The following is a 12,299-nucleotide window of genomic DNA, read 5'->3' on the forward strand; positions in this document are numbered from 1 at the left end:
CTAACTACACTTTGATCGGCTATAAAGTGCTTCCAGGCAGCCTGAGGTCACGAAATACAGGTCTTTCTTTCATATATTTTAAACCTTAATTTAAAAAAAATTATCGATAAAACCTTGGTGCACTTTTCAAATCCGAAGAACTTAAAATGATTTCAAACTAGATCATGTGACCTGAACACAGCATTTGCGCTAAGAGGCAGAGACAGTCTTTCCCAGTCTCCGCATACCCAATGAGTCCCTGACCGCCACCCCCCCCCCCCCCCCCCCCCGCCCCCCGGCGCAGGAAGTGGGCCTCGGAGTTGAGCTTCGGCTGGAGACACCAGAGAGAAGTAAGGGGTTTAAGAACAAGAGTGGGACGCAGAGAGTAGGAAAACAACTGGGGCTGGTTCAGCACAGTCGGCTAAACAGCTGGCTTGTAATGCAGAACAATGCCAGCAGCGCGGGTTCAATTCCCATACCGGCCTCCCCGAACAGGCGCCGGAATGTGGCGACTAGGGGCTCTTCACAGTAACTTCATTGAAGCCTACTTGTGACAATAAGCAATTATTATTATTAGAAGCAGTTGAAGACAAAGTGATTCATGAGCTTCTCGATTTTTTTTTTAGAAGAACTGAGCTTGACAGAGAAAATGCTATGGGGAGGGGTTTAAGAAAACATTCAGTGGTGGAGAAGAGAATCTGAAGATTATCATTCCTCTCCAGGATGATCCTGTCATTGTAAACAATTTTGTCAAGACAGTGTGAGATGTGCAAGAAGTTGATATGGTCAGCCGGTTTGTCAATGCCCTCATCTATCACCAAAGTCATGGCTTTCAGTGCCAGTCCCACTCTCTATTACCATGCCGCCTGTCAGGATTGGAGGCACTTAATGCCCTCCTGTTTTTTAATATGTTAACAGTGTTTTGGTGTGAGTCATTGTATTGAAACAGATTTAAGGTTTTGTATTTCCAGAAATTATACACTGATGTTTATCACAGCTCTTTTCATAATCAAAGATCCCTCCCACCCGGCTTACTCACTCTTCCAACTTCTTCCATCGGGCAGGAGATACAGAAGTCTGAGAACACGCACGAACAGACTCAAAAATAGCTTCTTCCCCACTATCACCAGACTCCTAAATGACCCTCTTATGGACTGATCTCATTAACACTACACCCTGTATGCTTCATCCGATGCCAGTGCTTATGTAGTTACATTGTATATCTTGTGTTGCCCTATTATGTATTTTCTTTTCTTCCCTTTTCTTCCCATGTACTTAATGATCTGTTGAGCTGCTCGCAGAAAAATACTTTTCACTGTACCTCGGTACACGTGACAATAAATAAATCCAAGATAGCAGCTTGTGTATGTTAAAGCTCAGCAGCAGATTAACATATGATTTCCATATGGCACGAGAGAAAATATTGAATTTTCACATGCAAATTAAATCTTGTCATCTGTGTGAACATTAGTCCAGGAGCCTGCACTGGCAAATCTCATTGAGAACTTTATTAATTTTTGCTCATGTTAAATATTCAACAAGTGTGTTTCATGATTTTCAAATATTGCAGCTTGAGGAATTCAAGTGGGGAAAATTTAACATGGAGGTAACATGAAATAGCTTGAGACACTCAAAGTCATGCAGGCCAATTCCATTTCCCCTCATCCAGAGCCAAATGTTCTGGGTGGTGTCTATTCGTCTCAGAGGGTCACTTTTGAGGGCCTGACCACATTCCTATCCGGTATGATGCAGATGAAGTTCGAGTATCCCAGGGTCTCCTGCTTGATTGACGCCCCGAGGGATGATGGGCAGCTCACCCAGTCCCCAGGTTGAAGAAGGGAGGTCGGAGGTCATTGATGCCCAATGGGTGGAGGAGAGCAGTCCAGGCTCGATAAATGGAGTCTGGATGATCACTCCTACTTCCCCTGCGTCTCCTAGAACGGGGCATAAACCGTCTGGGAATGGCCAGCAGGATAAATATAATCTGTTAAATGCTGCCACCGCACTTGACTTTAGGCCTGGCGATGTCACTCCTGTCCCCCAACCACTGAATGGTTTCTTCCTCTGCTGCAGTATTTACCATGGACAGCACCAATTCAGCCCCATAATTGGCACTCAGGATTTTATTAACTTCTGGGACCTCAATTTGCATTTTTATTAGGCCGGCCAGCAAAGGTCACAGGGGAACAATTGGGGCCACAGAGCAATAGACCTTTGTACAGGTGACACCCATGTATAATGTGTCGCCTGTTTACCACTGGGGGTATGGCCCACACTGTCAAGCAAGGCATAGCCCCACAGATTCTTTAACCATTAACAGTTGGCTTATATAGGTTGGCTCATCAATCACCAATCAACAAACTTGCAAAATGGGCATATAACTGGTAAATACATTTCAATGCAGTTTGGTACATGAGGAACTTGCAGATTACTTGGAAGATAAGCATCAAAATAAGATGTGTGTTTAAAGAGAGGCTAGATCAGCATATGAAGGATCAGGGAATAGAGGGTTATGTCAGTAGAGTTAAATAAGGACCAATTGGAAGATGCATAAATGCTGGCATGAACTGCTTGGGACGAATGGCCTTTTCTAGAAACATACAAAATGGGAGCCGGAGTAGGCCATTCGGCCCTTCGAGTCTGCTCCACCATTCAACACGATCCTGATATCCTCTATCTCAAAGCAAAACTGCAGCGCTCTCCCCATACCCTTTGACACCTTTAGAATCTAGAAATCTATTTATTTCCTTCTTAAAGATAGTCAGTGATTTTGCCTCCACAGCCCACAGCCTTCTGTGGTAGAGAATTCCACAGGTTCACCAACCTCTGAGTGAAGACATTGCTCCTGATCTCAGTCTGAAATGGCCTACCCTGTATCCTGAGACTGTTACCCCTTGTTCTAGACCCTCACAGCCAAAGGAAACACCATCCCTGCATCCAGTCTGTCCAGCCATGTCAGAATTTTATACATTTCCATTAGGGCGGTATGGTAGCACAGTGTTTAGCACAGTTGCTTCACAGCGCCAGGGTCCCAGGTTCGATTCCCGACTTGGGTCACTGTCTGTGCGGAGTCTGCACGATCTCCCCCTGCTTGCGTGGGTTTCCTCTGCGTGCTCCGGTTTCTTCCCACAAGTCCCAAAAGACGTGCTGTTAGGTAATTTGGACATTCTGAATTCTCCCTCTATGTACCCGAACAGGCGCCGGAATGTGGTGACTAGGGGCCTTTCACAGTATCTTCACTGCAGTGTTAATGTAAGCCTACTTGTGACAATAAAGATTATTATTATTAGATCCCTCTCAGTCTTCTAAATTCCGGTGAATACAGACCCAGTTGACTCAATCGCTCCTCAAACGACAATCCTGCCATCCCAGGAATCAGTCTGGTGAAACTTCGCTGCACTCCCTCTATGCCAAGTAAATTATTTCTTAGATAAGGAGACCAAAACAGCACACAGTACCCCAGGTGTGATCCCACCAAGGCCCTGTAGAACTACAATAAGATATCCTTGTGTCTGTACTCAAGTTGTCTCGCAATGAAGACTAACACACCATTTGCCTTAACTTCTTGCTGTACCTACTGTATATCCTAAGCTCACATTGTCACTGGGAGTAGGTAACACTAGTGTTGGAGCACAGCACCTGCAAGTGTGGGATCAGTGTGTTTGCTCTATTTAAATCAACCATCTGATCTCATTGCTCTGTATTGACAAATTACTGTGTAAAGAAATCTCCTCATCTCCCCGATTCTTTTGCCAATTATTTTAAGCCTGTGCCCACAGGTTACCCTCCCCCTGCCAGTGGAAACAGTAGAACCATATTTACTCTGTCAAAACTATTTATCATTTTAAGACCTCCCTCTCAACTTCATTGTCGCTCAGTAACAAATACACTCCAGTGAAAATATTCGTCCATATTGATTACTTCCCATCTTTCTTGCCATTTTTCTGTCAGAGTAAGGGATTTAAGAATATCCAGGAAAAATTCTACTTGCCAGAGTCACACGGTAAAGATTTCAATATCGCTCTTCTGGTGAGAGCATCGCCTGACTGGAGCAGTGAACGGGAGTTCGAGTAAGAGAGTTGGAGTTCACGGTCAGTGTTCCAGAAGAACCACAAGGGCAGTTAAATGGGTACCTCACCTTCCGTCCCAATATGCTGGCCCAGCAAGTGGAATCCTGCACCAGCACTGTTCATTCCTCAACTCCAGCCCTCCGCTTAAAAACTATTTCAATCCTTTTCCCATTAAAGTTTCAGGACTTTTATCAATTCATTAATGAAGCAATGGATACAGGTACCAAGAAAAATGCTTCTCGTCTGGTAGCTGACCCCTCTCTCACCTTCAGCTGTCAAACTCTCTGTCACAATCTTTTGAAAAAGAGCCTACATTTAGACAGAGCCATTCATAACCTCAGGACATCGCAAAGTGCTTTACAGTCAACTGAGTACATTTGAAGTCAAGGCACTGGTGTAGTGTTGGAAATTTGGCAGGCAATCGGTGCACAGCAACATCCCACAATCATGCAACATGATCGTAACGAGACAAACCGTTGTGGCTTTTGACAGTATTGGCCAGGACACAATGGTCTTCAAAATGGTGTTGTGGGATTTTTCATTCTTCAGCAATTCTTTTTTTATATAAATTCAGAATACCCAATTCTTTTTTTCCAATTAAGGGGCAATTTTGCGTGGCCAATCCACCTACCCTCTGCATCTTTTTGGGTTGTGGGGGTGAGAATGTGCAAACTCCACACAGCCAGTGACCCGGGGCCAGGATCGAACCCAGATCCTCGGCGCCTTTAGGCCTTTCCTCGGAGATTAGATCGTAAATATTTATCGTCCTCAAATTCTGGTGATGTTTAAATTGCAGCTCCTTAGTTACACCTGAATAATGCATTAGTTATGACAGAGTCTACTTATTAGGCTCTGATAAAGTAATAATAACTAAGATGGTGCATATTACAGGTGAATTATTCATGTTGGAATCAGTTTGGAGACAACCGAGGTGCAGAATCATTGAGTGTATAAAGTGCACCGGTATTCATATCTTTCTATGGTTTAGTGTTGAGATGTGTTCTTTTGATAAAAAGACCAATGTTGATCCCTCAACCAACAAAAGCCACAACAGTTTGTCTGGTCTCGTACAGAATTGCATAACCGATAACAACTCAAGGTTAACTGCTGTGGTTGGGCTACAGATTATTCAGCTCAGGTAACTCTTCACTCTAAAAGGAAAAAGAGGCACAGCTTGGACTAATCGTGTTACACAGAGAACACTGGTTTAGCACACTGGGCTAAATCGCTGGCTTTTAAAGCAGACCAAGGCAGGCTAGCAGCACGGTTCAATTCCCGTACCAGCCTCCCCGAACAGGCGGCGGAATGTGGCGACTAGGGGCTTTTCACAGTAACTTCATTTGAAGCCTACTTGTGACAATAAGCGATTTTCATTTCATTTCATAATTGACATTTTTTCCATTTGTTTCAAGTGAACAACCTCACAGCTTTGTTCGATTGGCGTTAAATGCAATAAACACACCTTTCATTTCCCTGCATCCTATGTCATGAGCTATATTCAGAGTTGTTGACACAGGGGAAATGATAGTGACATTTCTGATCAGTAAGACGATATAGATTATAAATCCATTTAAATATTTAGAGCGTCTCTTATTTTCTGGCATTCATGCACACTGGAGATAGGTTAGGCTTTTAAATGAAGTTGAAAGATTGTCCATCCTAAAGAATGATATTTGACCTCTTTTTAAAATGTATTCTTGGGGCTTGGTCTGTGTTGTCAAGGTAATATTTATTATCATTCACCAGTTACTTGGAAGGCATTAAAAAACGAAAAGGATAGTGGTGTTGTTACTGGACTAGTATTTCAGAAACCTGGGGCGGTATTCTCCGAGCCCGTGCCGGGACGGAGAATCCCCGGGAGGCCACGCGAATCCAGCCACGCCGCTCCGGCACTGGGAGCGTAGAATTGGCGCCATTGGCGCCGACGCGGCGCCGGTTGGGGTCTGCTCTACGTGGCCCACCTCCCCCCCGGCGATTCTTGGCCCGGGATGGGCCGAGTGGCCGTACAAAAAATCTTCAGTCCCGCCGGCGTCGTTCTAACCTGGTCTTACCTGGCGGGACCTCGGCGTGAATGGATCCGACCCCGGGAGGGGGGGCCTCTGCTGTGGCCTGGCCCGCGATTGGGGCCGACCGATTGGCGGGCCGGCTTCTCAGGCTGGGGGCCTCCTTTGTTCTGCGCCGGCCCTGCAGCCTTACGCCATGTTGCGCGGGGCCAGCGCGGAGAAGGGAGTGACTGCGCATGCGCGGCAATTGGGCCGGTCCTACTGCGCATGCGCGCGTTGGCGCCGGCTCCACTGCGCATGCACAGACCCGCGGTGCCCATCTGACGCCGGGATCGGCAGCTGGAGCGGCGTGGGTTGCTCCAGTGCCGTGCTGGCCCCCTGTAGGGGTCAGAATTGCTGCTCCTGAGGCCATGTTGACGCTGTCAGGAAACACAACGGCGTTTACGACGGCGTCAACACTTAGCCTCAGGATCAGAGAATCCCGCCCCTGGACTCATGCCCCAGGGGCCGATGTTCAAATCAAGCCTTGGCAGCTAGGGGGATTGCGAAGCGTAAGAGAAGGAATAAGCCATTCAGTCCATCAAGTCCTCTCCGTTATTCAATTAGATCGAGGCTGATCATCTCCCACAATGCCACTTTCCTGCGGAATCGCCATATCCCTTTATGTCATTATAAGACCATAGACCATAAGACATAGGAGCAGAATTAGGCCACTCGGCCCATCGAACCTGCTCTGCCATTCAATCATGGCTGATATCTTCTCATCCCCATTCTCCTGCATTCTCCCCATAACCCCTGATCGCCATATTAATCAAGAACCTATCTATCTCTGTCTTAAAGACACTCAGTGAATTGGCCTCCACAGCCTTCTGCGGTAAAGAGTTCCAAAGATTCGCCACCCTCTGGCTGAAGAAATTCCTCCTCATCTCTGTTTTAAAGGATCGTCCCTTTAGTCTAAGATGGTCTCCAGAAATCTATTGATTTCTATCTTGAACATGCCGAATTTATAAATTCAAGTAAATAAATCTGAAGTAAAGTGTTAGTCTCATTAATAATGATCATAAAAGTATTGGGGGGGAAAAATGGTTCACTAAAGGAAATCTGCCATCTTTAGCTGGCCTGGTCTACATATGACTTTGGCCCAATGCAGTTGATAATATACTGCCCTCTGAAATAGCCTCTCAAGCCACACAGCTGTATCAAAACCAGTGGTGGGTGGAGGGGGGGTGGTGGGGGGGGGAGAGAACACTGTGAATGTATCTGCAACATGTGGACTGCAATAGTTCAAGACGGCGGCTCACCACTACCTTCTCGAGGGTAATTAGGCAAGGGTAGAAATGCTGACCATGCCAGTGATGCTCACAAAGTCAACCAAGATACAAAGTACAGCAGATGCCACAATTCTGAACTAAAGAGAGCAAGTGCTGGGAATCCTCAGCAGTATCTGTGGTGAGAAACAGAATGAAGATTTCAGTTCAGCGACCTTGCGCCCGAACTGAAAAATGCTGTGACGGGTTTTAAGTACAGGAAAAAATCTTACAACTCCCGGTTAAAGTCCAACAGGTTTGTTTCGAATCACTAGCTTTCGGAGCACAGCTCCTTCCTCAAGTGAATGTTTTAAGTAAGTAGGGAAAGGGGTCAGGTGGGGGAAGAACAAAAGGAAAAGTTCTGATGTAGGGTGGAGGGCAGGAATGATCAAATGAGAAAAACAATGATAATGGAACACAAAAAAGGACAGGTGAAGAAACAAAAGATTGGTCTAGTGCAGGCTTCAATGGGTAAAGCGATATTATCACCAACAACAACTTTCAAAGAAATGGAGGCAGAAAATGTGATCCGAATTTGTTGAACTCAATGTTGGGTGCGAGAGACTGCAAAATGTCAAATTGAAAGGTGCTGTTCCTCGAGATTCCATTGAACTTCATGGAGGAGGCCAAAGGCAGAGGTCAGTGTAGGAGTGATGCACAGAATCAATAGGTTGACCACATAAAGTGGGACTGTTGCCAGGCTGGGCAGAACCAGCAGCTTCCCAAGCCAAGAGAACATCACTGAACCAGTTGGCTTTTTACAACATTAGCAGCATCGAATCTGACATCAGAGAAAGCCATTCAGCCCATCATGCCTGTGCTAGACTTAGAAAGAGCTATGGAATAATAATAATAATAATAATCGCTTATTGTCACAAGTAGGCTTCAATGAAGTTGCTGTGAAAAGCCCTTAGTCACCACATTCCGGTGCTGTCCAGGGGAGCTGGTACGGGCATTTAGGTTCAGATGAAGGGTCATCAAACAGCTTGAATCATCTCACCACAGATGCTGCCTGACCAGCTGAGTATTTCCAGCATTCCCGCTTTTATTTCAGATTTCCAGCATCTGTAGTATTTTGGTTTTGTGGCCACTTAGTCACCTGCATTCTCCCTGTGGCCAAGTAAACCTTTCTTTCTCAAGTCTAAATTGTTACCATCCCCTCGAACCCCAATACCCTGAAAGAACCTGAAATATTTCACTCTTTAAAACTTTACCAGGGCACCAAGTAAGGCAAAAGCACCCCAGCTGTGCCTTGTTGACTGGCCCTTTAAATAGACTCAGCGTGGGAGCACAGAGTGAAGATGACAAAGCCTGAGTGCGACGAAGAACGAGTGCGCTCCTGGAAATTTAGTACAGATGTAATATAACTGGTCTAAGCTTTTCTCAAGCTATAATTGAGGTCAACCATCAGACTCTGACTAAGAACTGCCCGACTGTGGCCGTTATCTGTTAATCAACTGAGGGAGAGTGCAATGAGGTGCAAATGCTAAGTTGGGGATTCGGTGCAAGTAGGAATTCAGCATAGAGCGTGAAGGAGGGGCTGCCTTTTATACATTTTTTTCAGCCACCAGTATCTGCTGAGTGTTCCGATGCATTGATCATGTGAGCAGGTAAATGATTGTTTGGAGAAATTTAATGCTTTATTCCTCTAAGTGGGAGCAGTAGTTTAGACAGGTACTGGGAGATATAAGTATTGTGTTATATTTATAACTTAGCCAGTTAACTACTTAATATAACTACATATAACAGCTGAGTGATATTTCTAAGCTTGAAATCTACTTAGTTGAATCAAACACACTGAAGATGGTAGGGCAGGTGAGGTGTTGCAGCTGCAGCATGTGGATTGGTGGACACCAGCATGATCCACAGCAACCACATCTGCAGTAAGAGTCTGCAGCTTGAGGAAGAGATGTTGAGCAAGAGTCTAAGCTTCAGACACTATGAATGCATCAGGATGGTACAAGTTACCTGGGCACTTTGTTCCAGGAGGCAGTCACACCCCTGAGGCTAGGTACTTCAGATTTGATCCATGGCAGGAGAGTTTTCAAAAATTTGTTCATGGAACGTGGGCATCGCAGGCTGTGCTAGCATTTATTGCCCATCCCTAATTGCCCTTGAGGGGGCAGTTAAGAATCAACCACATTGCTGTGGGTCTGGAGTCACATGTAGGCTAGACCAGGAAAGGATGACAGATTTCCTTCCCTAAAGGACATTAGTGAACCAGATAGGTTTTTACGACAATCAACAGTGGTTTCATTAGACTTTTAATTCCAGATTTTTATTGAATTCAAACAATTCAAGTGGCAAGATTTGAACCTGGGACCCCAGAGCATTACTCTGGGTTTCTGGTTCGCTAGTCTACTGATAATACCACTATGTTACCGTCTCCTGAGTGACTGTGAGTGAGACAAATATGGGGATCGAGAAGGTAGAAGTGAAGGAGACTCAGCTCTTGCAATTCTCTCACAGGTTTGAGGTTCTTGCAACTTGTGTGGACGAGAGCAAGGGCTGCAAGGTGGGTGATCAAACTGACCATGGCATCAAATGGCAGAGTAAAAAGGAATGTAGTTGTAGTATGGGACAGTGTAGCTAAGGGGATAGATACTGTTCTCCACAGTTGAGAGCGCGACTCCTGAAGGCTGAGTTGCCTGCCCAATGCCAGGACTAAGGACGTCTCCTTTGGGGTGGAGGTGAACTTTGGAGTGGGAGGAGAACTATCCAGATGTTGCGGCACATGTTGGTCCAAATGACTCAGTAGGACTCAGGGGGCCTGGGTTAGCTCAGTTGGCTGGACAACTGGTTTGTGATGCAGAGCAAGACCAACAGCGCGGGTCCAATTCCCGTACCGGCTGAGATTATTCATGAAGGCTTCCGCCTTCTCAACCTTGCCTCGCGCCTGAGGTGTGGTGACCCTCAGGTTAAATCACCACCAGTAAGCCCTCCCCCTCAGCCTACAGTCATCTGGGACTATGGTGACTTTACTTTAGGACTAAGAAAGAACTTCTATTGAGGCAGTATGAGCAGCTAGGTGCCACATAGTAAGAATTTCGAGATTATTACCTGGGTTTCCCTTCCTGGTGCACTGGCACCAGTACTGGGGAAAGCGGGAGCTGTATTACTGGGACGCTCTTCACCTGAACCATGGCGGGACCAATGTTCTGGCGAGACATTTAACTAGGGCGGTAAGGGGACAGAGAAAACAGGGAGTGACACGCTAGTTAGTCTGACATCGGTCCTCAAGGAAAATTTGGCAGTGCACTTCAAAAAGCATAGAGTCAACATAGAGTAGGCTTCTAAGAATGGTTAGCGATTAGCACTCGCCATCTTAGAGTTGGTGCCCTGCGCACAGCTGCCGACTCTTGCACTCCACCTGCCATTTCATGCTCAATTGAGCAATGATTGGCAGTGGGCGGGATCTTGCGTCCACCCTCAGAAGAAAGTTCCCACCCATCAGAGCTGTTAGCCAACCTGATTGGCCGACAGCTCTTAAACCCAGGCAGACACAGCGCTACTGCCATGCTGTACCAGGGGCAAAGTCCCGGGACCTTGGAGAAGGTAAGTCCTGGGGATCCGAAGGCAGGAGGGTAGAGGATGCCCGGTGAGATCGGGCGGGTGGGGGGGGGCAGGGGGCAGGCAAACATGGTGTTGGGGGATAGGCCGAGATGGGAGGGGGACCATGACCTCCAACGTCCTGAGGGGGGTGGGGGGGGGGGGTGGGGGGGGGGGGCCGGCAAATGTTTGGATTTCCAAAATGCATCGGACAAGGGTAATACACAAGGTAAGGATTCATGGAATTGGGGATAATATATTAACATGGGGAGATGATTGATTAACAGGAAGCAGAGAGCAGGATTAAATGGAGCATTTTCAAGTTGGCAGCTGTGACAATGGAGTGCCCCTTCAAATCACTCCTCAGCCTTATATTCAATAGAGTAGAAACTTACTCCAGTAACTTAGATACATGGAACCTCTACAGCACAGAAAGAGGCCATTTGGCCCATCATGCCTGCACCCACCCTCTGAAAGAACACCCTATCTAGGCCCATTCGCCCACCCTATCCCCAAAATCCCCTAACCCCACCAAAATTACACTTCCCTGAACACTAAGGGGCAATTTATCATGGCCAATCCACCTAACCTGCACATCTTTGGACTGTGGAAGGAAACCGGAGCACCCGGAGGAAACGCATGGAGACATGGGGAGAAAGTGCAAACTTCACACAGATGGTCACCCAAGGCCGGAATTGAACCCAGGTCGCTGGCACTGTGAGGCATGAGTGCTAACCACTGTACCACCGTATTTGTTCCCAGAATTTACAGTCTTTCCAATCATTTTTGCTGGTCATTACAATAATCTCACAATTTCTATTATTGTGACAGATAGAATCTGGAAGCGGTCGTAAAACTGATTTATACTTAATACAGCCTTAGGAGTCAGGAAATGAATATATCTGCAAGAACATCTCCAGTGCGTTGCTTACAGTGAATTATGTCTACGAACCAACACAGTAACACTTTATTGCAAAAGAAACAAAACACTTACCCAAGTCATTCGCTAATTCAGGCCCTTCAGGTCCTTGTGGCCATGCTTTACTCCTCAGTCTCACTCCCTCCCTTTAATCAGGCCAATTGTATTGGTGTCTTGACCGTGAACCCTTAAGGTGAGAAAACATGAACGTAAATCGAGTTTGGAACAAGCCACCTTGATTTTTTGCACTGAGTTGCTACTTTCCACATGAACTGCCTGAAGCGGCACTTTGTTCTCATTCACACTGAACAAGGCTGGGGTAACTCATCCGTGATCCGAACACCGTTCTGATCCAATCGCATCAATTCCCAATTCTCTCCCATTGTACAGAGGTCCCAAACCGCGAGTAATCCCAATCCAAGCGGAACATTTCTTGGCAAGCTGGTTTTTGTGCTTATCCGTTTTGGTCGTG

General features: G+C 46.3%; 1 protein-coding gene across 4 annotated transcripts in view; it reads right to left on the reverse strand.

Annotated features, from left to right (window-relative positions):
• sema4ba (sema domain, immunoglobulin domain (Ig), transmembrane domain (TM) and short cytoplasmic domain, (semaphorin) 4Ba) overlaps positions 1-12,299 on the reverse strand; it is a 670,779-nt gene that overhangs the window by 388,408 nt on the left and 270,072 nt on the right. For all 4 annotated transcript variants that reach the window (XM_072468709.1, XM_072468710.1, XM_072468707.1 and 1 more), the window contains exon 3: positions 11,903-12,014. The gene's annotated coding sequence lies outside the window, so the exon portion shown is untranslated. The remainder of the gene's footprint in view (positions 1-11,902; positions 12,015-12,299) is intronic.

Source organism: Scyliorhinus torazame, chromosome 12 (assembly GCF_047496885.1).
Source record: "Scyliorhinus torazame isolate Kashiwa2021f chromosome 12, sScyTor2.1, whole genome shotgun sequence".
Lineage (NCBI taxonomy): Eukaryota > Metazoa > Chordata > Chondrichthyes > Carcharhiniformes > Scyliorhinidae > Scyliorhinus > Scyliorhinus torazame.